Genomic DNA, 22,310 nt, shown 5'->3' on the forward strand with positions numbered 1-22,310 from the left:
GCCCAGCACCACCATGGCTGAGACCCAGGTGGCTCCAGGACCCCCAGACAGGCAGGGTCAAGGAGGAAGCTGGTGGGAAAAGGGCCCTGCAGCAGCACACTGGGTTTGATTTGTGTGATTGTTTTCAGTGTGTGTATATTTGGCATGGTTTAGTTAGGGGTGAACTGCAGAGATCAGAGGCCTAGAATCCCCTTCTCCTTCCCGAGGCTCCTTCACGATGCTGTGACTAGCTGGGACTGAGTAGAGACAGCCATAGAAACAGGTGCCAGACTCCTGTTAAGGGCCCTGACAGAGGAGCACTCGTCTCCTGGGAAGAGTCTCAGCCCTCGGCGCGGGCTCTGTGGTCTGCTTCAGAGCCGCACCTTGAGGGAGAGTTCCGGGCATCCAGCAGCTTGCCCCGGGGTCTGTGCGGGCATTTGTGGGCCCCATGGGAGCCTGTACACCATGGGATAGGCAGCTAGGAAAAATCCATGTCAGACACACAATCTGAGACCCTGGGAAAGAAAGGACCTTGAGGCCAAGGAGTGCGGCTCAGGGACCTGTGTATGTGTATGTGTGTGTATATGTGTGTGCGTGTGCGTGCGTGTGTGTGTGTGTCTCTCTGTATCTGTGTGTGCATGAATGTGCACTGACGGCCGGCTAGGGCAGCAATGTTCCTCCTCAGAACAGTGAAATTGGCAATGGCTATCTCATGACAGCCCCAGGAGCCTCCCCCTGCCTCACGGGCACACCACCCTTCCTTCTGGGGGCGCCCACTCACACCTGCCCTCAGTCTAATGCCCAGTGCCCCCTGCCTTCTCAGCCTCTCCTCATCCAAACAGGCTCTCAGAATATCCTCTGAGAAAGTCACTTCTCCTGAGCTGTTGGTGGCTGAAAATGAGGGCTCCTGTGTGGCCCTCCCAGCCATTCTCACCTTCCAAAGACAGTCCTCCTGTCCCTACATGCAAGGCAGCAGCTATGACCAGGAAGGACCTGGCTTTCTAGGACACAGAGGCAGCCTGCTCCTGCCTGGCTCCTGCTGGAGATGGAAGACATGCCCGGCTGTGGAGTAAAGGCAGCTGAAACCAGTCATGGCCACCATGACACATTCCAGCCCCTGAGGCCAGACTGAGCCATGAGACTCTCCTACCTACTTACTGACACACCTGAGAGGCCTCGGGCACAAGAGACACTTCCTGGCCATGGCTGAAGCCACAGATAAAGGTGTTGGGGGACATAGGTGAGACGCTGGTAGGGCAGAAAAAGTGTGTGTGATACATGGTGTTGGTGCCAGACGGGTGTATGGGAGATATTAGAAAGATCCTAAAGGAGGTGAAAAAGTTGTAATCTCCTCTCCAATCTGTCCTCCACACAGACCTCCAGTATTATCTTCTCTATCTCAGCCAGTCCAGCTGTTCAGTGATACATGGTGGTGGTGTTAGCGAGGTATGTGGTGTTCCTGGAAGACATGAGAAAGATACACAGATCATGGAGGAAGCGAAGGTTCTAATCTTGTCTTCAGTTTGTTCTCTACACAAACACTACTATTATCATCTTCCTCATCTTAGCCAACTTGGCTGTTCAATGATGATCAGGTTCTTAGGATAAAAATTAGTGTCTCCTAATCCCCAAAGGTAAGATGGAAAAGGGTCTTCAGGCCCATACCCTTGCCACAAGGAGATATGTTACAATGAAAGCAAATTTCAGACCATATTCTGCCACAATGACATACTTTTATTAGCAAATAGTCACAAAAATAGTCATTTGTCTGCCTCCACTAAACTTGGGCCATCCCCTTTCTCTACCACTAGGCATGCTGAAGAGCACTCACATGGGAAGTCCAGTAGCTCAAAGATGTGGCGATGTTCTGTCAGCGAGACCAACCGAGCTTCTGGTTTGACCAGCAGACAGAGTTGTCAAGGCCAAGAGGTGACTCAGAATAAAATAGGAATAGACCCAGAGCACCAGTCCCTGGTTGTCAGGCACCCAGGTTTGGTGGATTCCTCTGTCTTGTTCAAGCAAAGACATAGGTACCTAAACCATCTTTCCAGCTGAATATAGTTCTCGAACATCACTTACCTCACCAACAACAAATTACCTGGATATTGTTTATGCTAGTTAATTAATTTGGGGGAAAAGATTTAAATAAGTAAATTTGAAGCTCTTGCTAGCTACTTCTAGGGCGTGAGTTACTTTAAGTGTTAACTCATCACCCCTAGAGCATACATTACAATCAGCTCACACACAGAGACACTATCTCTTCTGTTCCTACAGTGGAGCTTTAAAGTAAGTCACAGACATTACACTAACCTGGGGTGTAACCCTTGGCACTATTGACATTTTGAGCCAGAGAATTCTTTGTTGGGGTTGGCGGCAATCTGAGCATTGCAGCCTTTAGCAATAAAAACTAATACTTGGCCTTTATCCAATAGATAATAGTAGCATACCCCCCTCCGCCTCCAAGTTGTGATGACCAAAAGGCCACCATACCTTGCCAACTGTTCCCTGGAGGCAAAATCTCTCCAGGTTGAGAACCATGGAACTAGAGTGACCATATTTATTGTCCACTCTGGGACACTTTCTTCTTAAACTTACATATCAGAAAATGTTAACTAAATACAAAAATAGAGAGACTAGTATCATCAATGTACCACCACCCCATGTATCCTGGTTTGAAGCAAGTTCTAGACAATATTCATCTCTAAATATCTAAGTGTATATCTTTATTTTTTAGATTTTTTAGTTGGCACATAATAATTGTACATATTTATGGGGTATATAGTGATGTTAGAGGCATATAATGTGTACTGATCAAATCAGGGTAATTGACATATTCATCTCTCAAACATTTATCATAGAATATGGAATGCTTCACAAATTTGCATGTGATCCTTTGTGCCGTGCCATGCTAATCTCTGTATCATTCCAATTTTAGTGTATGTGCTGCCCGGGTGAGCACTAGATCGATTGAACTATCTATCTATCAATCTATCCATCTTTAAAAGATAAGAACCCTTTTGTTTTAGATGAAGTCTCACTGTGTTGCCTGGGCTGGAGTGCAGTGGCTCCACTCAACGGAGTGAAGCCTGAATCCCACTGCACTCCAGCCCGGGCAACACAGTAAGAGTAGTCGATCCAGCCCGGGCAAGGTACCCAGAGCAGGTGCAATCCCACTACTGATCAGCACGGGAGTTCTGACTTGCTCCGTTTCCAGCCTGGGCTGGTTCCCCCTCCCTAGGCAACCTGGTGGTCCCCTGCTCTCAAGAGTTCACCATATTGATGCCAAACTTAGTGTGTACACTCAATTGGCATAATGCACTACAGCCCAGAATTCCTGGGCTCAAGTGATCCTCCTGCCTCAGCCTCCAGAGTAGCTGGGACTACAGGCATGCACTATCATGAACTGTTTTTTGTTTGTTTGTTTTTTGAGACAGTCTTGCTCTGTCCCCCAGGCTGCAGTGCAGTAGCATGATTTAGGCTCACTGCAACCTCTGCCTCCTGGATTCAAGCAATTCTTGTGCCTCAGCCTCCCGAGTAGCTGGGATTACAGGCATGTGCCACCTTACCTGGCTAAATTTTGTATTTTTTTAGTAGAGACAGGGTTTTGCCATGTTGGCCAGGCTGGTCTTATACTCCTGGACTCATGTGATCCACCCGCCTTGGCCTCCCAATGTGCTGGGATTACAGGCATAAACCATCATGCCTGGCCCATAATTCTTTCTTTCTTTTTTAATGTAACTATAATATTATTATACTTTAAAAATTAAAAATAATTCATTAATATCATAAAATATCCAGTAGGTAAAACCAGGATACTCTTGAGACTGTAATGGGCAATCAGTTTACTAGGAAAATCAGGCACAAGTTGGAACTGTCCAGGCAAACCAGGACTGAGCCAGGCACATGGAGCATTTGTTTTCCCTAAATATAACCCTTTCTAATGCACGTGTCTGAAAAGTCATTCCCCTGCTCAAAGCCTCTAAAGGCTTCCAGCAGCTAAATACAAATTCTTGACTCAGCCCAAGTCTCAAGGCCGTCTGTGGTGTGCCCCCAACTTGCTCCTGCCGTCTCCTCCGATATCCTCCTGCGGCTGATGTGGTTCCAGCTGGTGACTGCATCACCCAAGGAATCTGGTGACTGCCACCACTCCCTGCTGCTCGCAGATATTGCTGCATGGGGCATGGCACTGTGCATGCTGGAGGCACTGGTGGGCAACCTGGACATGGATTTTTTGTTCATTTGGATTTTAACTGTCCCTCTAAGTTACCTGAATTTGAATGTTGGCAGAAGTAGGATATTAGGGTTTGCTGTGAAAAGAGTTCTGGGCTAGAAGTGGCTCAACCCGGACTGATTTTTTTTTTTTTTTTTTGCAGGGGAAGGGGGTCTCTTCCTTCTTACCTTTCTTTTTTAAAACATGTATCTGGGGCATACTTTGCTCCTAATTGGCTAAAACTACTAACTCCCAAATGCAGAGGGCACCTGTCCATTCTCAGCCATGCCCAGGGCAGGGCACAGAGCTGGGGCTCCACCACGGTGTGCAGACAGAACTGCTGGGAGTGCAGGTGCCATCATCCCCGCACAGACAGATGGCAGACACACAGAGCTCAGCCTGTTAGATGAATGTCAGCTCCACTGCTTCCCCAGGGGCTTCTCAGAGCCCAGGGCTCCCGCTAAGGATCAACTGCCTTCTGTGCCTGGAAGAGGCAGAATTTCTTTCCTCTTTACAATCCAAACTCCACAGTCAGGTTTGCTGGGTGACTCCTGTCTCTAAGTCCCTACAAAGCTCCTGAAGGTTGAATTTGAGGACTTCTGGCCGAGTACAACTCTGAAGAATGAAAGAAAGCCATTCTACTTGACATGAAGCTAACAAATAACTGGAAAACTTTTCCAGGCCCTGCAAGGATATAATCCTTGGAGCTGTCTCAGCCTGCATGACCGGGGCCAACTGCAGACTGGCCATGCAGTTCCTGGTCATCAGCCACCAGGATGCCTGCCAGATGGACCTCACCCTCGTGCTGTCAGAACCCCTTTTCTCCCCACATTAGCCAGGCCGCCATCCATCCACTCGCGGAGAGGTCTCGTTTGTCTGGGTCCCCACCCAGCCCACAGCAATGCCCAGTAGCTGCCGCAGACTTGTGGTGGCCTGCTGCGTGCCCTGTCCTCTGCTGCGTGCTTGTTAGGGCCCTGGGGGTCCTTTCCTGCTAGTGTCCCTTCCCTCATTTACTCATCGAGGATCTGCCACGTGTGCCGGGCTCAGGAGTAGGTGCTGGGACACATTAACACCAATTCCTGCTGCATCACGGGGCTTCCGTCCCAGCGGGTTGAGCACCCGGGGCCACCATGATGAATTTTCACACAGGGGTTGGCTTCTCCTCTCTTCCCAGAAGCCCTGGGATCCTTTTGCAAATCATTCGCCTCTTCCCAAGGGACCTGGTTTGCAGACTAAAGGGCCTTAACAGAGGCCTGGCCGGGTCAGGCCACAAAAGGCTGCATTGCAATCTCACCCTGGGCAATGTCGCCAGTCCCTCCATCTACAAAATAGATCTGTCAAGTGGCCATTCTCTGAGGAAAGGAGATGGGGTTCAAGGTGATTTGCTATTTCCACTGGAGTGCAGTGTATGTTATGTGTGTGTTGTGTGTACAGCAGTGGGGATTTAGACTTCTATGAGCAATCTGGTGAATTCTATGAGGATTTTTATATGGCATCTAAGAGGATTCTATGAAGCTTCTATACGAATTCCATTAAGATTGCATAAGGATTTCATGTTCATCCACAAGAAGTAGGCATGGGTTCTATAAAGATTCTAAGAGGTGTTAGTGTGTGAGCAGCTGAAGCCTTGAAGTGTGGGTGTATGAGCCAGTGCTTTGCTTTCAGTTGCACCCGCCCAGCAAGAAGGGAGCTCCCACCCCCACTTCTCTTCCCCTATAACCTGAGTAGCATTTCTTGTCTGCTGGGCTCTTCTTTTGCCCTGTACAGAACCAATTTAATGAAATGAATTATAAAAGGAATAAAAGGAAAAAAGCAAACAGCACATGGGGCCCTTGGCAGAGGACAGCCTCCAACATGAAAGGTTCTGAGGCGCATCAAAGATGCCAAGAGACAAACACACAGCGCCCGCCCCTGCCTGCACCATCGCTGTGACTTTCCAACCCCCAGGAGCTCCCCAGAGCCCTCCTTTTCTGAGCCTTAGGGATGCGGGCAAGTGGGCTGCGGCCCTGGCAGCCTGAGGAGGTTCAGCTGCTCCCACGTCTGCTGGCTCCTGGGCAACTCTCTGCAGGTCCCCACAGGCCCCATTCTCCACCCAGGGTGGTGGAGGACAGCCACACACAAGCAGCCGGAAAGAAACCAGAGCATGCTCAGGCCTGGGGCTGGGCTTGGAGGGGAGAAGAGGGAGGGCCCAGACCTGGGGGTGGGCAGGGCTCCTGTGAGTTGGAACCTCAAGACCTTCCTCCTCCAAGAACCACTCCTCGGCAACTGGCTCCATTCCGGCGGGCAAAATTGTTGTTTTTCATTTTATCTGACTTTCCTCTAGGGCCAGTACTGTCCAGCAGATTTTTCTGCATTGATGAAAATGTTCTTTATCTGCACTATCTGACACAATAGCCTTTAACCAAAGGCGGCTGTTGAGCGCTTGAAATGTGGCTATTGTGACTAAGGAACTGAATTTTACATTGCACTTAATTTTAATGAATTTAAATATAAATTGTCAAATGCGGCTAGCAGCAACTGTGTCAGACAGTGTGGCTTGTGAGCAGGGCTCTTGTTTGATTCATTGGTGCCCTCCTCTCTAAAACTACAGCACCCCCAAGAGGGTCTGGCCTAGGCTGGGCTACAGCAGGCGTCAGCCTTTCTGTCTTGCGGGACTTCCTCCCAGCTCACACCTGTCTGCAGTAATGGTTTTGGTTTGTTGGTCTCCACTGGGCACAGGTCACCAGGGCTGAGGGTATGCCTTGGCCTGGGGATGACTGAGGAGACCCAGGTTCTAGTCTGAGCATAGCCCCATGCTTTGTGTGTGACCCTGGGCAGGTCTGCCCCTCTGCAGTGAGGGAGCAATGCTCGACTATGCCTGAGGTTTAATGACCCCCTGTACTATCCCCCCTCAATCTGTTCCAGTAGCCTGGGATCAGGGAAGTAAAGCCCACAGACGTTCTGGGTCAACTTCCTTGCTTCTCCTCTTCTCCCATCAGGCCCTCCAATGGAGATCATTATCCAAATGATAATGGTTAAGAACTTGGCTTTGGGCCGGGCGCGGTGGCTCAAGCCTGTAATCCCAGCACTCTGGGAGGCCAAGACGGGTGGATCATGAGGTCAGGAGATGGAGACCATTCTGACTAACACGGTGAAACCCCGTCTCTACTAAAAAACACAAAAAACTAGCCGGGCGAGGTGGCGGGCACCTGTAGTCCCAGCTACTCGGGAGGCTGAGGTAGGAGAATGGCGTGAATCCGGGAGGCAGAGCTTGCAGTGAGCTGAGATCCGGCCACTGCACTCCAGCCCGGGCGACAGAGCGAGATTCCGTCTCAAAAAAAAAAAAAAAAAAAGAACTTGGCTTTGGGGTCAGACTAGCTTTAGACCTCAGCCCCACTACTGACTGCCTGTGGAGCTCTAGTACCTTTGGCTGTGTTCAATGGGGGTTGCATTTGGTGTCAGAGGTCCTGGGTTTAAATCAGCGGTGTGCTAGAGACAACTTGTACACACCCATGAGAATAGCTTGTCCTATTTTCAAGGGATTTTCTGAGCCAACTGATAAACACAATTGTTTAATATAACAATTAAATTATATGTAATTGTTAAACACCTCTATGTCATCTACTATATGTGTGGTTCTCGAGGGCAAGGATAAGGTGGGAGTTATTTATGACAGTCACTCCAGGGACTTTTCCAAACCCTCTTCCTCCTGCAGTTCCAATGTACCTGTTCCTCCTTCAGGTGTGAGCAGAAGAAAAACAGGGTGGGGACCACCACGCCATCCCTCACTGTGTCAAACGCAGAGAGACTAACGGGCCCCACAGGGCCTCTTGTTCTGTTGTGTGGCTGCCCTGGGACCCTGCCCAGCTGTCCCTGGGGCTGTGAGAAGGCTGGGGGCTGCTGTAGGGAAGTCTGGATTCTGGGTCTCTCCATCCAGGACCCTGGAGTCCACCCATGTCAGGAGCAGGAAGGAAACACTTGTTTTCCTGCACATGGTGTGTTTGCGGGGAGGTGCTGGCTGACACAGCACAGCATGGGACTTCCACAGCAAGCCCCAGGGTACTGCCCACAGCAAGTCCTTCTCCCAACCCGAGGCTGAGCTGCACCACGCACTGGCTGCCCTAAGTGCGGTGGCTGCGCCAGGGGCAGGCTGAGCTCACAATTGGTTAGTGCAGCCTTATATTTTTGGTTATACTGTTCTGCTCCCCCACACACATATAGACCCAAGATTTAATGCATGCGCATTTTTTTCCGGGAAAATTGTCTATGGATTTCATCAGATGCTCCGAGGGACTCTGATCCCTTTATCATTGCACAAAATGGTGACTAGAAGGAGGCTTTGGCCTTGGAGCTGGGAGATGTGGCTTAGAATTCTCATCAGTTCTAAATTGCTGCATGAACTGGACAAGCCACTTTATTTTTTGCTCTCTAAAATAAGGCAACAACCTTGTCTTGAGTGGTGATTTAAAAACAGGTTCACAATCGTGTTCACATATCCTTTGACACTCTTTCCATGAAAAAATGGAATCTAATTGTCCTTCCTTGAATATGGGCCAGGTTTGAGGAGACATTTCTAATTAATAGAGGCGGAAATGGTGCTGCGTGACTCCAGAGTCTAGGTTAGAAAAGGGGATGCGGCTTCGGCCTGGCTTGCTCTTGCTCAGGACGCACACCCCACGAGCCCTGAGCCCACGTAAGAGGTTCCAGCTACCCTGACACCGCCATATTGGAGGGAGGCGTGGCTGCAAGGAGATAGACAGAGCTGTGTAAGGCACCTCAGCTGTGCCTGCCCCCTGCATCGGGTCTTCCCACCCCAGGCACAGGCATGTGAGTGAATGAGCAGCTTCAGATGATGATAGCCTCCAGCCTCCAAGCTGCCCCAGCTGAAGCCAAGTGGAGCAGAAACAACTGCCCCGCCCAGCCCTGCCCACTTTGCATATTCATGAGCAACACAAATACTGCTGTTTTGTTTTAAACAAAACAAAAACATGTGGGTGGTTTGTTGTGCAGGGTTAGGTTAATATCTGGGCACCTTGCCTACCTTCAAGGGAAGTCGTAAGCATCACTTGGTATAATACTTTCACATGTCAGGTACTCAGCAGCACTGAATGTACGGGACCTGCAAATTGGCCAGGTGATGGGGTAACTGGGACCTGATGGGACTTCTGCTTAGTTACTAAGCCATCTAAGTTACTAGGAGCTTTCTGGAGAAGAGGGTTATTTGCGCCAGCCCAGTGGGTCCACAGGTTTCCTGGAGAGGGCATGTGTCCCCAGACCAGAACCAGTCTCTTTGGGGGAAGACCAGAAAGGGAGGTGTTCATTTTCCTGTTGACTGTTGGCCATGACAGGCATCCCAGGGAGAGGTGGGGAGCATGAGGAGGAACTGGGAGCAGTGGGCCGAGGCTGGGTTGGGATAGCAGTGATCCCAGCAGGCCCTGGAGCCTGGCCTCTCTTCAGTCCGCAGCCTCACTCTGTGCATTGTGTTATCGCGCAATCACCCCGACTATTTACTGCTCTCGCTCCCTCACAGCCCAGGCACTCCTCCAGGGAAGGGACTGTATTCGGCAGATTTTGAAGCCCCAGAACTTAACACACAGCCTACAGGGAGTTAGGTGTCCAATAAATGTGTGTTGAAAGTTGAACTTGGTGCATCTTACTGAGTCGCCAATGCCCAGGACCAAGGGCGGGGTGGCTGGGAGGTGAAGTGGCCCATCAAAAGTGGTTCTGCAGGCATCAGAGGGAGCAGAGTGGGAGCCCTTCTCCCTGTGGGGAGTGGAGGCCTAGAGGGCAGTGCTGTCACCTCAGGCTGAGTTTGGGGGTATCCCTGTTTTGGTTTGTACCCCATACTCCATGGCCAAATCCCTGTGGCAATAACTTGCCCAGTGCTGCTGGTCCTGTGGGATGAGGGTCCCACTCCTGGGGCCCTGCTCCTCAGGGCCAGACCCCTGCCCACCACCCGGGCCAGGCCCCCGATCCCCTGCCCCACCACAGCTGACTGGCTGAGGTCCCCCTCCCTGGCTGGTCATACAGCTCTGACTGCATGTTCTACCCGCTCATGACTTCTCACACAAGGAAGTTTGCCCAGGCCCAGCACTAAGAGCCACATGAAGAGGCTGCAGAAGAAAATGATGAGTCGTCTGAGGCTCTTAGACCCTCAGGAAGCAACCCAGGCTGCCCTGCGCCCACACCCCAGCCTGGATTTCCTATCAGACACGGAGCTTTACGGCAGGAAAGCCTGCCCGCCAGAGCCTCGGGGCCCGGCCGCTCCATCCGCCTGCCCTTGGCCTGGATGTCTGCCCGAGCAGATGCAATTTAACTTGCTGCAGGAGGAATATCTATAAAAAGTTAACATCATCATAAGAGCAGCCTGTCCACCCAGGGCTGAGCTGCTGGAGGGAGGCCCAGCAGCTGGGTCAGTCCCCACTTTGGAGACCACGACTTTAACGTCCAAACGCCCTTCCCATGCCCCCAACTCATCTCAAAAAGATGTCTTGACTCCTGATGTCAGAGCTCCCTGACGGGCAGCAGGGTGACCCCGTGCTGCGTGTAACAGCCATCCTTCAGAACTGTCCATGCCATGCAGGGAGGGACCTGAAGCCCCGTGCACTGGAGACGGGACCACATCATGGGGCGGCGGGTATGGTCCAGCGTCCTGCAGCAGAGGTGCGGGCTGGGCTGCCTCAATGGGGCTTCTCTCTGGGGCCTTTTAGTCTGAGAGAAAGCATGAGAGCAAGGAGGGTGGTGTTCCACAAGTGTGTGGACCGGCAGACCGCTATCTCAGGCCTTTGTTCGAGCGGGGATTAGGGGAAACGACTCCCATGGAGGAGACTCTGTTTGTTCGCCCCAGTCCAGCACTGCCTGATCCCCGTGTTGCTGGAATTGCCACTAAGCTTTCAGGGAGGGGAGGTTCCAGGGGAGGTGTTCTTGGCTGGGGAGGGTTTACCCCTCAGCCAAATGCCGCTCACAGCTGTGGTGGCCCTGCAGCACCCTCCCTCCTGTGCAGTGCTCAGGGCCCCCCACCCTACCCACCAAGTTGGGAAAGGTAAAGACAGCAAGGTGAGCTGTGGCTGGCTCATGGAGCCCACTGTGTCCATCTTCAAGTATTTGGAGGGCTTTTTTCTTTCTTCCCACACTGCCCACATCCCCTTTTCTGGGCCTGGCCAACCCCTATATCCTTGGCACACAGTGATGGCCACGGATGGGCATTGGACTCCAAGTGAAGAGACAGAGACTCAGCCTCATTCCGCGCTGGCCTCATGCTGACAGGGGCCGACTGGCCGATGTGATGGACACATTCCTGGGATAGCTTCTGTCTGTGAAATCTGAAGTCAGACCCCCTCATTCTCTGGGCAGAGTCAGAGAGAGGATGGATAGGACATAACAGCCAAGGCAGGGCCTGAAGAAGAGGAGCAGAAGGCCTGAGTGGCCACGCCTGGATACAGAGGGAGGCCTGAGTGGGAGGCTTGCTCCCCTGTAATCTCAAGAATGGGTCCCTGTGAGGACATCTGGGGACAAGGGGGTAAGAGGAATGGCGTGGAGGAGGCACAGGGGACCTGCTTCTACTGAGGCTTCCAGTGGACTGGGAGACATGACCCTGGAATAAAGGACTGTCTGTGGTTGCTTCAGGGCTCTCTGTCTGTGCCTGAAAGACTGAGAGGAAGGTGTGCAGTGGTAGTAACACAGGCCAGGGGTGGTGGCGCACCCCTGTAGTACCAGCTGCTTGCGAGGCTGAGGTGGAGCATGGCTTGAGCCCAGGAGTATGGAGTTATGTCCTGGAGTCATACAGTTATGCTGTAATGAGTTATGGTCACACCACTGCAATCCAGCCTGGGTGACAAAGCAAGACTCCCTCTCAAAAAAAAAAAAAAAATTATAACACCATTAAGAGCAAATATGGGAGCTAGACTACCTTGTACACACACACACACACGCTGGAATGCTCAGAAGCTCTGAGCAGGGCAGGTAGTAATTATTATGCACCTATTGTATCTCTGTGAGGCCACTGAGGAAGGAGAGGTCTCTCTGCTATAGAGGGATTTCAGTCTATCCAGGAAGGACACACACACACACACACACATACACACACCAGACACCCAGGCTAGAAGGCAGTGCATGAGTAAGCATTAGACAGTGGCTGTGTCACCCTACTCTATGGATGTGAGTAACGGGGCTGATCAATGCCATGGGGCAGGCGGGGCTCGTGAATCTCTTTCTTCTTGGTTTGGTATGAACCACAGCCGCCCTTTTCCAGACATGAGCATCCACAGATTTCTGAGGCCTTTCTCCCTAGATTGTGACAGGCTCCTGCTGTCTAATTTAAATGAGAGTGCGTCTCATTTAAACCCTGCTCCCTCACAGTGTCCCTGGCAGGCAGGGTCAGCCCCAGGAGATGGGGAGAGTTGAAGTGGGTTCTACCATAGAGCACAGAGACACAGCGGCATGGGGCGGGGGAGGGGAGCTGAGCACACAGGCCGGTGCTGTTATGACCACGTGCTCCTGCTTGGCCTCTCGGCTCAGAGACAGGGAGCATTGCTTGAAGTCCTCTGAAGTCTTGGGTTGAAGATCCCCATCCCCTGAAAAGAGCTGAGTTAGCAAGTGGAAGGGGTCAGTCATGCTTTGCTGAAGCTGACAAGGTGTGTGTGTGTGTTGTGAGTGTGTATCTATGTGTGGTGCATATGTGTGGTGTGTGTGTTGTATATGCATGTGGCGTGTGTATATGGTGTGGGTATGTGGGGTGTACTATATGTGTGCATGTCTGTGGTGTGGTGTGGGTGTATGCTTGTGTGATGTGTGTGGTGTGAACGTGGATACATGTATGTGTGTGCTGTGTATGTGTACAGTGTGTGTGTCTTGAGTGTGTTGTGTGTGGTGAGTGTGGGTGTGTGTAGTGTCTGTGCTGTATGTGGTGTGTTGTGTGTGTTGTGAATCCATGTTGTAAGGGAGGTATGAGTGTGTTGTGTGTTGTGAGTATGATGTGGATGTGGTGCGTGTATTGAGTGTGGTGTGTGTGGTGTGGGTGTGGTATGAGTGTGCTGTGTGTTTTGTGTGAGTGTGGTATGAATGTGCAGTGTGTGTGATGTGTGTTTGAGTTTGTGTGTGGTGTGAGTGTGCTGACTGTGGTATATGTATGTGGTGTGTCGTGTGAGTGGCTGTTGTGTGTTGTAAGTGTGTATTGTGTGGTATGAGTCTGTGATGTGTGTTATGTGTGGTGTGTATGTGATGTGAGTGTGTGGTGAGTATGGTGTGTGTGTGGTGTCAGTGCATATTGAGTATAGAACGAGTGTGTGTTGTGTGTTGTGAGTGTGGTAGGGTGTGAGTTGTGTGTAGTGAGTGTGCCATGAGGGTATGTTGTGTGGCATGTCTGTGGTGTGAGTGTGTGTTGTTTTATGTGTTGTGAGCATGGTGTGTGTTGTGAGTGTGATATGTGTATGGTGTCAGTGTGTGTTGTGAGTATAGTGTGTGTGTTGTGTTTGGGAAGTGTGTTGTGTGTTGTGAGTCTGGTGTGTATATGGTGCAAGTGTGTGGTGAGCATGGTGTGTGCGTGATGTCAGTGTTGTGGGTATGGTATGAGTGTGTGTTGTGAATGTAGTGTGTATGTGGTGGGAGTGTGTGGTGAGGATGGTGTGTGTGGTGAGCGTGGTGTGTGCGTGATGTCAGTGTTGTGAGTATGGTATGAGTGTGTGTTGTGAATGTAGTGTGTATGTGGTGGGAGTGTGTGGTGAGGGTGATGTGTGTGGTGAGTGTGGTGTGTGGTGTGGTGTGTGCATATGGTATGTGTGGTGTATATGTGGTTGTGTGTGGTGTGTGGTGAGTGTGCTGTGTCTGTAGTGTGTGTGCTGTGAGTGTGGTGTGTGTGTGGTGTATATGTGGTTGTGTGTGGTGTGTGGTGTGTGTTGTGAGTGTGGTGTGTGCAGTGTGTATGCGGTTGTGTGTGTGGTGAGTGTGGTGTGTGTGTATGGTGTGTGTGGTGTGTATGTGTGGCGTGTGGTGTGTGTGTTGTGATTGTGGTGTGTGGTGAGTGTGGGGTGTGTGTGTGTGTGGTGTATGTGTTGTGAGTGTGGTGTGTGTGGCGTGTGTGTTGTGATTGTGGTGTGTGGTGAGTGTGGGGCGTGTGTGTGTGGTGTATGTGTTGTGAGTGTGGTGTGTGATGTGTGTGGTGAGTGTGGTGTGTGTGTTGTGATTGTGGTGTGTGGTGAGTGTGGTGTGTATGAGTGTGGTGTGTGTGTTGTGAGTGTGGTGTGTGATGTGTGTGGTGGTGTGTGTGGTGTGTATGTGTGGCGTGTGGTGTGTGTGTGAGTGTGGTGTGTGATGTGTGTGGTGGTGTGGTGTGTGTGTGGCGTGTGTGTAGTGTGTGTGGTGTATGTTTGGTGAGTGTGGTGTGTGGGTGGTGTGTTGTGTATGTTGTGAGTGTGTGTGGTGTGTATGTGTAGTGTGTGGTGTGTGTATGGTGTGTAGTGTGTGTAGTGTGTGGTGTGTATGTGGTTGGGTGTGGTGTGTGGTGTGTGTTTGGTGAGTGTGGTGTGTGGGTGGTGTGGTGTGTGGTGTGTGGTGAGTGTGGTGTGTGTGCTGTGAGTGTGGTGTGTGTGGTGTGTGTGTTGTGATTGTGGTGTGTATGAGTGTGGTGTGTATGAGTGTGGTGTGTGTTGTGAGTGTGATGTGTGTGGTGAGTGTGGTGTGTGTGGCGTGTGTGTAGTGTGTGTGGTGTATGTTTGGTGAGTGTGGTGTGTGGGTGGTGTGTGGTGTATGTAGTGAGTGTGTGTGGTGTATATGTGTGTGTGTGGTGTGTGGTGAGTGTGCTGTGTCTGTAGTGTGTGTGCTGTGAGTGTGGTGTGTGTGTGGTGTATATGTGGTTGTGTGTGGTGTGTGGTGTGTGTTGTGAGTGTGGTGTGTGCAGTGTGTATGCGGTTGTGTGTGTGGTGAGTGTGGTGTGTGTGTATGGTGTGTGTGGTGTGTATGTGTGGCGTGTGGTGTGTGTGTTGTGATTGTGGTGTGTGGTGAGTGTGGGGTGTGTGTGTGTGTGGTGTATGTGTGTGAGTGTGGTGTGTGTGGCGTGTGTTGTGATTGTGGTGTGTGGTGAGTGTGGGGCGTGTGTGTGTGGTGTGTATGTGTAGTGTGTGTGGTGTATGTGTGTGAGTGTGGTGTGGTGTGTGTGTTGTGATTGTGGTGTGTGGTGAGTGTGGTGGTGTGGTGTGGTGTGGTGTGTGTTGTGAGTGTGGTGTGTGATGTGTGTGGTGAGTGTGGTGTGTATGAGTGTGGTGTGTGTGTTGTGAGTGTGGTGTGTGATGTGTGTGGTGAGTGTGGTGTGTGTGGCGTGTGTGTAGTGTGTGTGGTGTATGTTTGGTGAGTGTGGTGTGTGGGTGGTGTGTTGTGTATGTTGTGAGTGTGTGTGGTGTGTATGTGTAGTGTGTGGTGTGTGTATGGTGTGTGTGGTGTGTGTGAGTGTGTGGTGTGTATGTGGTTGGGTGTGGTGTGTGGTGTGTGTTTGGTGAGTGTGGTGTGTGGGTGGTGTGTGGTGTGGTGTGTGGTGAGTGTGGTGTGTGTGGTGCTGTGAGTGTGGTGTGTGTGGTGTGTGTGTTGTGATGTGGTGTGTATGAGTGTGGTGTGTATGAGTGTGGTGTGTGTTGTGAGTGTGATGTGTGTGGTGAGTGTGGTGTGTGTGGCTGTGTGTAGTGTGTGTGGTGTGTATGGTGTGTGTGTGGTGAGTGTGGTGTGTGGTGGTGGTGTGTGTGGTGTATGTGTAGTGTGTGGTGTATGTGTGTGAGTGTGGTGTGGTGTGTGGTGTGTGTGTGGTGTGTGGTGTGTGTGTGTGTTTGGTGAGTGTGTGTGTGTGTTTGGTGAGTGTGGTGGTGTGGTGTGTGTGTGTTGTGAGTGTGGTGTGTGTGAGTATGTGGGGATGGATCCTTGAGAAGGACCAGGACATCTGCCGCTGTGGCCTGGCAGAGGACCTCTGCTCAGCATGGCCAGGGAGGGTAATGAAAGGAAAAGTGAAAGCCTGAGTCCCCTTTGTAGGCCAAGCTCCCGCCCTTCTATGGATGGAAGAGGTTTCCTTGCCTGGCTCAGTGCAGACGGGAGAGGGAGGTGGAGAGGAGGGCCGAGTTCAGCTTGATACTCGTAAAACCTCTTCCACTGAGTGTCTCTGGGCTCAGGTCCCTGTGGAAAGCCTTGAACATCACGTAGCGGATTCCTGAGTGTTCCTAGCTCCTCTCTATGTCTGTAATACACTTCCCTCCCAGGCCACGCTAGTGCCCTCCTCATCACAGCCAGGTGGAAGACAGGACACAGGAAACCGGAGAGTCAAATGGCCAAGCCAGGGTTGTGGGGAGGGCAGGGGTGTCTAGTGTCCCGGCTGGAGGCTGCTCTCGGCATGCTGTGGCCTCCTCAGGAACTTCCACATCCCCTGATCATCTTCTGCCCAAGTCTCTGGTGGGGGACAGGCAGCCCGAGTGACATCCCAGGGTCTCTAAGCCATGTCCAATTCACCCGCATTCCAGGGAAGGCATGGGAAGTAGGGCTGCCTGATAAAACACAGGTCACTCGGTTCCATTTAAATTTTAATCAAATAATAAATACTTTTTAAAGGATGAGTATGTTCCCAATATTGCATGGGACATACTTATACTTAAAAAATCCTATTGTTTATCTGAAATTCAAATTAAACTGGGAGTGCACTGATTTTATTTGCTGAATCTGGCAAACTTCACTTGAAGGGAAACGACAGTTATTGTCATGCATCATTGAGAGAGCCCTTTCTATGTTCCAGGTACTGGGCTGAGTCTCTGAATGTGTTATTTCCATTTACACCTCCCCACACCACTACCCCGCACCCCAAACTTGGATCCTTTGCTTACCACATTTAAGATTTCTGCCTTGGCCAGGCGCGGTGGCTCAAGCCTGTAATCCCAGCACTCTGGGAGGCCGAGACGGGCGGATCACGAGGTCAGGAGATCGAGACCATCCTGGCTAACACAGTGAAACCCCGTCTCTACTAAAAAATACAAAAAACTAGCCGGGCGAGGTGGCGGGCGCCTGTAGTCCCAGCTACTCGGGAGGCTGAGGCAGGAGAAAGGCGTAAACCCGGGAGGCGGAGCTTGCAGTGAGCTGAGGTCCGGCCACTGTACTCCAGCCTGGGCGAGAGAGCAAGACTCCGTCTCGAAAAAAAAAAAAAAAAAAGATTTCTGCCTTGTCTTTTGCACACCACCTGTACAATTTCTTATTTCTTTTCTTTAAATCAATTTTCTTTTAAATCAATTACCTTTAGAAAAGCTTAAATCCACTCACCTTTTTTTTTTTTTTTTTTTTTAAGACGGAGTCTCACTCTGTCACCCAGGCTGGAGTGCAGTGGTGCAATGTCGGCTCACTGCAGGCTCTGCCTCCTGGGTTCAAGCAATTCTCGTGGCACGCGTACCACCACGCCCAGCTAATTTTTGTATTTTTAGTATAGACAAGGTTTCATCACATTGGCCAGGCTGGTCTCCAACTCCTGACCTCAAGTGATCTGCCTGCCTTGGCCTCCCAAAGTGCTGGGATTACAGGCGTGAGTCACCGTGTACAGCTCAAACCCACTTAACCTTTAAAGGAAGTTTTATATTCATTATCACTTGTCATGAATATCTGCAAAATTCAGTACGATGTTATCATTGCATTGCCTTTTGGATACCCTTTTTGAGGCTGAGGCATTCTGAGGAGGAGACTTTCTCCTTACGTCATCAGGCAAATTTGGGGGAAAAGAAAAAAGAGATGTATTTCTCACTGTGTTATTTATCTTGTTTAAAGGTATGGCCACGTACTGGCATAAAATAATCTATTCTACCACCCCGAATCTCCAGTGATGAGCATTCTACAATTTAGGGAATTGGGTAGAATTATTATCCATATTTTACAGATGGGAAAATAACTATGATCACAAAGCTAAGAAGCTAAATCAACTTCATTAGTAGCAAACCCTGAATTTGCATGGTGCAACTGAAATCAGCATTTCAGGCAAGGAAGAGTAGGTGGGATTCCAGCCTCAAGTCTCCTTTCTGAGGAACTCTCTCATTCTGCTTCCCACTGACACCTCTGCAAGATGCTAGCCCCAGGGTACCCATCCTGCCTCGCTTGGCCTCCTGACACAGACTAGGTCTCTTACTGACACCATGATGAATCCTGAGTGAGATAAGCAAGGAAATAAACAGAAGCCAAGGATCACACACATGATTAAGCTCCCCCAGCTCACTTCTAACCCACAGATGTGATCTACAGCTCTCTTGCTCCTCAGACTCCCAGACCATCCCACTCCGCACCGCACCTCATGTGCCTCCCAAACCACTGGCCAGACCTCTCAGTTTCTGCTCTCTGGCCTGCCTCCCTGTACAGGGTGTCATCACTCGCCCTGGTCTCCTTCATTCCTCAACCCCTTTGCTGCCCAAGCCAGGAATCTGGTTCTAACCTGTCTCCTCCATACGAATCTCTCATCTTGTCCTCAGGGAGTGCTCAGCCACCTGACCCCCATCACCAAACCTAGGGTTTAATGATCCTCTAATCTTTTAATGACCATAGCATCCATTTACCAAGTTGGGCTCTGCCTTGGTCACAGAGTCAGGCACTTGTCCCCCAGAAGAGAAAGGCAGACCTCGCCTGTGAAAAACAAAGGTGAAGCAGCAGGAAAAATGGGGCTGTAGTTAGGTCTTCCTGGAGTCTCGCTGGGAGGCCATGAACTGTCTGCTCGGTCCACACTCTGTAAGCCAAAGGGAGACCCTGCAGCTCCACTGTCTTCACACTCCAGAGCCTTCCCTGGAGTGGAAGCTTTCTGTGCCTGGCACTTAGAGCCGGGGGGCCTGCATTTGGCCCCAGACTTCCTTCTCTGAGCTTCAGTCTCTTCTTCCATAAGATGGTTCAAACATTGCTTACCACAGAGGGTTCCTGAGTATCTCATGGGAACAGCTAGGTGAAAGGCTATGTTCCTATATGATAGTGACCACTTGATATTATATGTTAACAACTTGTCTGTACAGCACAATTAAAATTCACAAAATATTTAGTACCAGTCCTGAAAAGAAATGGAAGAAACTTACGAAGAAAACAATAAAACGTAATGATGAACATGAAAGAAGACCTAAATAAAGGGAGATATATATTCTACTACACTGGGAAATTTCAATATTTTACAAATATCTCTTATAAAATTATCTATAAATTTGGTGCAATCCCAACAACCATCTCACTGGAATTCTTCATTAAAATAGACAAGGTGATGATTATATTCACATGGAAGAAAAATGCATAAGAAAAGACCTTTGAAAAGGAAGAACAGTAAAGGGGAACTTATCCTGCCAGATATCAAAACTATTAAGACTGTGGTCAGGCACGGTGGCCCCCACCTGTAATCCCAGCACTTTGGGAGGCCAAGGTGGGCAGATCACTTGAGGCCAGGAGTGTGAGACCATCCTGGCCAACACAGCAAAACCCCGTCTCTACAAGAAATACAGAAAATTAACCAGGCATGGAGGTGTGCACCTGTAATCCCAGTTACTTGGGAAGCTGAGGTACGAGAATCACTTAAACCCAGGTTGCAGTGACCCAAGATGCCGCCATGCACTCCAGCCTGGGTGACAGAGCAAGATTCTGTTAAAAAAAAAAAAAAAAAAACTATTAAAAAGATAAATTGAGGCACAACAAAATGTCGATACGTTTATTTGAGCAGACAGGGATTTATGAATTGGGTTCCAAACCAGAAGTGGTTGGGAAGTTTTCACTGAGGTAATATAAGAGGGAGGCTTTTATAGGATGAAAAGGGAAGTAAAGCAAAAAAAAAAAAAATTGGTTGTAGTTATACACTTGCCTTCTTTGGCTTACCCTGTTGGAAACTGCTTCTAGTTACATAAGTTTGTTGGCTGCTTCTGATTGGTTGAGCTTAAATTCTATTTTTCTTTAACAGAGGCATTTGGGGCCAGGCATAGTGGTTCACACCTGTAATCCCAGCACTTCAGGAGGCTGAGGCAGGATGATTGCTTGAACCCATGAGATCGAGGCTGCAGTGAGCCAAGATGGCACTACTATACTCCAGCCTGGGCAACAGAGCAAGATCCTGTCTCAAAAACAAAACAAAACAAAACAAAACAAAAAAGCATTTACAAGAAATGGCCCAGGTTAAGTTTCACTCATGTTTACAAATCAAGCAAGGTTAAGGTCACTTATCCTAACTGCCTTTGTCTATGTAGGGATTCTTCAGATCTGGTCTCCATTTTAATTTACTTTAACAAAACATGTTTTTAAGTTATAGAATTAAAAATAATAAAGGGGCCGGGCGCGGTGGCTCAAGCCTGTAATCCCAGCACTTTGGGAGGCCGAGACGGGCGGATCACAAGGTCAGGAGATCAAGACCACCCTGGCTAATACGGTGAAACCCCGTCTCTACTAAAGAAGACAAAACACTAGCCGGGCGACGAGGCGGGCGCCTGTAGTCCCAGCTACTTGAGAGGCTGAGGCAGGAGAATGGCGTAAACCCGGGAGGTGGAGCTTGCAGTGAGCTGAGATCCGGCCACCGCACTCCAGCCTGGGCGACAGAGCCAGACTCTGTCTCAAAAAAAAAAAAAAAAAAAAAGGAATAAACAGACAAATAGACCAAAGGAATAGGATAGTGAGTGCACGAACAGACTCTCGAATATGTAGAAACTAAGTGTACGATACAGTTGGTATTTCAGACGAGTGACAAAACATTCAATTAAAAATTTTAGGAGAAACAACTGCAAAAAATGAAAATCAAGTTTAATTTCTACTTCACACCAGTCATAATAATAAACTCCAGGTTACTTAAAGAACTAAATATGTTTTTTTAAACTGCAAAAGAATTAGGATAAAATGTAGGAGATTGTTTTTGTGGTTCTGTGATAGACAAAGCATATGAAGTAAATAATATACATATATTTTTGAAAAAGAAGAACTGGCCGGGCGCGGTGGCTCAAGCCTGTAATCCCAGCACTTTGGGAGGCCGAGACGGGCGGATCACGAGGTCAGGAGATCGAGACCATCCTGGCTAATACGGTGAAACCCTGTCTCTACTTAAAAATACAAAAAAAAACTAGCCGGGTGAGATGGCGGGCGCCTGTAGTCCCAGCTACTCGGGAGGCTGAGGCAGGAGAATGGCGTAAACCCGGGAGGCGGAGCTTGCAGTGAGCTGAGATCCGGCCACTGCACTCCAGCCTGGGTGGCAGAGCAAGACTCCGTCTCAAAAAAAAAAAAAAAAAAAAAAAAAGGAAAAAGAAGAACTAAGTGGGAATTAGCCTACTCAATTCCAAGATGTTATATAGCTATGATAATTAGGACTGTGTGGTATTGTGGAGGGATGGAAGCATAAATCAATGGTAGAGGATGGAAAACCCAGAAATAGACCTACACAGATATGCCCAACTGAATTTCAAAAAAGACGCAAATGCAATCCAATGGCTGAAGGATAGCCTTGTAAACAAATGGTCCTGGAACCATTGAACATCCATAGGTAAAAAAGTGAACCTTGACCTAGACTCCGGGCTGTATACAAAAATTAACTCAAAATGAATCACAAACATAAATGTGAAACCTAAAACTACAAAACTTTTAGGAAGAAAATACATGTGAGAAATATTTTTGTGGTTTTGGGCTAGACAGAGTTCTCAGCCTTGACACCAAAAGTATTATCCATAAAAGGAACATAAATAAATTGGGCTTCATCAAAACTGAAAACTTTTGCTTTGTGAAAGACCTTGTACAGAGAATGAAAAGACAATCCAAAGATTGGGAGAAGATATTTGCAAAACACAAAGGACTAGCACCTCGAATACATAAATTTCTCTCAAAACTGAACAATAAAAAACAAAGAATCAAATTCAAAAATGGGCAAAAGACTTGAACAGACATTTAGTCAAAAATGGTGTACTTCTGGTTATAAGCACATGAAAAGATGGTCAACATCCTTCGCCATTAGGAAAGTGCCAAGACTATCACATGAGATTTTACCACACATCTATCAAAATGGCTAAAATAAAAAATAGTGACAACATCAAATGCTGACCAGGATACGAAGAAATGGATCACTTATATTTTGCAGATGGGAATGTAAAATGGCATAGCCACTGGAAAATCATTTGGAAGTTTCTTAAAAAACTAAGTGTGCAACTATCACAAG

The 22,310-nt window shown here is 49.2% G+C and overlaps 1 non-coding gene across 1 annotated transcript; it reads right to left on the reverse strand.

Annotated features, from left to right (window-relative positions):
• Positions 1-2,834: 2,834 nt before the first annotated feature.
• Positions 2,835-2,938, reverse strand: LOC117063112. The gene has a single exon (XR_004428735.1). It is a non-coding gene; the product is annotated as a U6 spliceosomal RNA (small nuclear RNA).
• Between the last annotated feature and the right edge of the window lie 19,372 nt (positions 2,939-22,310).

The sequence above is a fragment of the Trachypithecus francoisi genome, unplaced genomic scaffold (genome assembly GCF_009764315.1).
Source record: "Trachypithecus francoisi isolate TF-2019V2 unplaced genomic scaffold, Tfra_2.0 Lachesis_group17, whole genome shotgun sequence".
Lineage (NCBI taxonomy): Eukaryota > Metazoa > Chordata > Mammalia > Primates > Cercopithecidae > Trachypithecus > Trachypithecus francoisi.